Source organism: Pteropus medius, unplaced genomic scaffold (genome assembly GCF_902729225.1).
Source record: "Pteropus medius unplaced genomic scaffold, Ma_sr-lr_union100, whole genome shotgun sequence".
Taxonomy (NCBI): Eukaryota; Metazoa; Chordata; class Mammalia; order Chiroptera; family Pteropodidae; genus Pteropus; species Pteropus medius.
In genome coordinates this window covers 2266625-2270290 of record NW_024354550.1, presented here as the reverse complement: position 1 = coordinate 2270290, position 3666 = coordinate 2266625, and the positions used below count along the sequence as shown (strand labels likewise).

Genomic DNA, 3666 nt, shown 5'->3' with positions numbered 1-3666 from the left:
CTTAAGAGCCATTCACTCTCTGTCACAACTATTCAGCTCTGACATTGTAGCATGAAGGCAGCCAGAGATAATAAAGAAATTGGTATGGCTCTAGCCCAATAAAATTTTATTTACAAAAATGTATGTAACCTATATTTTCAATAAAACTTTATTCACTAAAAAAAGTGGACTGTCCAGAGTACCATAATTTACTAACCCCTGCTATAGAAGGTTATGGTGTTTAAGAGTAGGCATAAACACAACAGTGAAAGATAAAAGGTGAATCTAAAAATATTGTAGTTTAAGTGAGGATTATTTATACCTCAGGCAGTGCGTCCATAAATAAAATATGGTTGTCTTCTGGTTTTTAAACTTTATAAAAATGGTAGCACAGAATAGACATCTTCCTGCAACATTTTGTTACTGAGAAATGTTCATGTTGACACCTGTAGCCTCTAGTTCATTATCTTTAACTATTGTGTAATAATCTATTGTATCAATGGATCACAATTTATCCTTGTTTCTGATGATAGATATTTAGATTAGTTTTAATTTTTAACTATCAAACAATGCCGCAATTATCTTATATAAATTCTCCTGAGCATGTGCTATGTTTTCTTTGTCTTTTTTTTTTTTTGAGGAAGGGGGGTTAATTTGATGTTTTATGTGTCCAGTAATCATCTGATAATAGCTTATTTACTAATAATCTGATAATTGTTCCACCATATTGGTATGCAAAATAGCAGAAATCATTCTGTCTGTGCTGGTACTTTCAGCATAGACTTTACCACGTTAATCACTTCAGGAAACTCTATGGTTGGAAAGTGGCCATGGTCAGTGAATCTATACAAGGTGACTTCCATCCTAATGGCCACTTGTTGTTCCTTCCAGGGAAGGAAAGAGTCATCAGTGGAGCCAAACTGCACAATGTGAGGGCAGTTGGCTTTGATCCTTTCCCACTGCCAGAAGTGGTTGAAGTATCCACTCGTATGTTCATTTTCATCCTCCAAGTCTGATGTGTATGCAGTAACAAAATAGCATATACTCGATGTGTTTCTGCATCCCTCATAGCTGCAATAGCCCCAGAACTGTAACCTATGATGATAGTCCTCTCTTCACAGTGCAGTTCTGTCTCCATGAAGGGCTGCCAGATACTTTTTCTAGTTGTAATTGGGTCAGGAATGTTTTAAACCAAACACTGGATACCAAGTATCCGCTCCAGCCCTTTCTTCAACCAGTTATACCAGCCATGGGTAGCCACATCCCTGCCTCTGTTCTCAGAAACAACTACTGCCTTGCTAGGAGAAACCATGAATGCAGAGCAACCAGTATACCCTGGCAGCAGGCCCTGTGCTGCTCTGAGTCTGAGACTGCGTCTAGCAAAGGGGAATTAAGGTTGCTAATCGACTGATATTGAGATAAAGAGTTCATCCTGGATTATCCAGGTGAGCTCAAGGTCATTATAATTATCCTTATAAGTACAAGAGGGAAGCAAAAGAGTGAGAAGAAGAAACAGAGAGATGGCAGAATGAAAAGGACTCAGCTCAATGTTTCTGATTTCAAAGACAGAGAAATAGGCCAGGGAATGTAGACTGCCTCTAGAAGCTAGGAAGAATAAAGAAACAGATTCTGCTAGAGTATCTGGAAAGGAACACAGCTTTACTGACACCTTGATTTTAACCAGAGAAACCCATTTCAGACTTCTGATCTCCAGATTTGTGAGATAATAAATTTGCGTTGTTTTAAGCTACTTAATTTGGTAATTTGTTACAGCAGCAATAGAAACTTAATACAGGTCCATATTGCAAACCAATGTGAGCTCATATTAATTTATAAGCTGTGGACATAAGAACATCTAAGCCTGTAGAGAAGTTTTATAAAAATTTGAGCCAAACAGAGGATACGCCTGAAAGCAAGATCTCAACAAACTGAGATAAATTCTTTGAAGAGTAACAGTTTACTGTTTTCTTTTTATGTATTTGAGATTAAGGAGGGAACTAAGGAAGATTACTTGAAGGTGGGAGGAAGCAACTCAGATTACAGGGTAGTTAAGATTATGTGTTGTCTTGAGGGGTCTGAAAGGGTAGTTAGTTACTAGAGGGAGAAGGGTCTGAAAGGGGGCATTTCAAAAGGAGTGTTAAACTAGGAACACAGAAACAATGTGGCAGGGCTTGCTTAAAGCAAAAATAAGCCTTTTAGTAAAGAAGTTGTATGCCTTGGGTATGACTACCCACCAAGACCTATCCAGTTAGGAATTTATGATCGGATCATCCTGTGAGGTTACTTTTCATAGAACCTCCTTTTTTCTTCACAAAGCTTACTAGCAGTATATGTCATACCTAGATTTATTGTTCGTGTATGTTTTGGGAAGGAATATAACTGTTTCTCAATATGAATAACTACTCAGTATAATTTATTGCATCATTTCCCTACTAATATGTAATGCCAATTCCATTATTATTCCAATTTCCATATATAGCAGGATTAGTTTTTTATTCTATTCCATTGGTCTCTTTATCTAGCCTTGCTTCTATATCATATTTATTACAATCGTTTTTTATAATTTCTATCATTTATAACTTGCTTTCAAAGTTGTTTTAGCAACTCTTGACATTTTGTTCTTCCACATAAAAAATTCTCAGAGATTCTCTCTTCAAATGTTGTTTCTCTGGTTTTCTCTCCTGTATCTCTTCAGAAGCCTCTCAGTTCATTTTTCATCTCTTACTACTGCTCTATTTCTTCTTTTATTTAATAGTTTTCTCTATGCTTTATTGTGGGTGAGTTCCTTAGCGCTCTCAGCATTCTCCTCCAATTAATTAATGTATTAATTTGTTTTCTTTCTAGAGTTTCTCTCATTGCATGACTTGCAGAACATGAGAGGAAGAGAATGCGCCAGAATATTCCCAGTTGGCACTCAAACTCATTCTTCCAGAAAACAACATTGTATGTAATGTTATTTTTAATGGTATTATTATTTATGGACATTTCAGGAATGCTGTGGGTTAAAGAGGATTTTGATAGCTGGTGTGGAAACAGCCTCCATACAGAACATGTAAGGGTAAATGTATTTCAGATTCCAAACAACAGACTTTAAAATAAATTTTTAAACATTTTGCATTTCTTTACTATCAAAAGAATGGTCATCCTTTTTTTAATAATCTATAAAAATTGTAAGAAATAAAATAATAGCCAAAGTGTTAGAGTTTCTTTAAATATCATGCCGAACAAGTAATGTTACTACACGGGGTGATGTGAAATCCAGCGTCGCCCCAGTGGTATAGAGGGGCCCCTCAGTTCTTCCCAGCTGACTCAGTAAAGAATTTCAGGTCGACAAGATTTAGGAAAAGTAAGATTTATTGAAAATACATTTTAGAAGGAGAGAGGTCATGCCTAAGAAGGCTACAGACCCTTGGAATTTGGGGTGAAAAGACAAAAGATAAGAGTACATTCCAAGTGAAGGGCTGGTTACCAGCAAAGAGGTGTAACAGCCTGGCAGTGGAGAGGTCTGTATTATATTAGGGCTATGATGGGTGGTTACTTGGATGGTCCTAGATGATTGGCATCTGAGGTCCTTTTGATTGACAGTTGCTGTTATATAACCCTTTACCTGCTGTGCTTGTCCTTACCTAGAATTCAGGCTGTTATAATTTGATTCATGAATTTCTGGGCATAAGCATGATATTATAA

At 36.6% G+C, this 3666-nt stretch overlaps 1 pseudogene; it reads right to left on the bottom strand.

The window, feature by feature from the left end:
* Positions 1-629: 629 nt before the first annotated feature.
* LOC120596593 (putative hydrolase RBBP9) lies at positions 630-1291 on the bottom strand (annotated as a pseudogene).
* Between the last annotated feature and the right edge of the window lie 2375 nt (positions 1292-3666).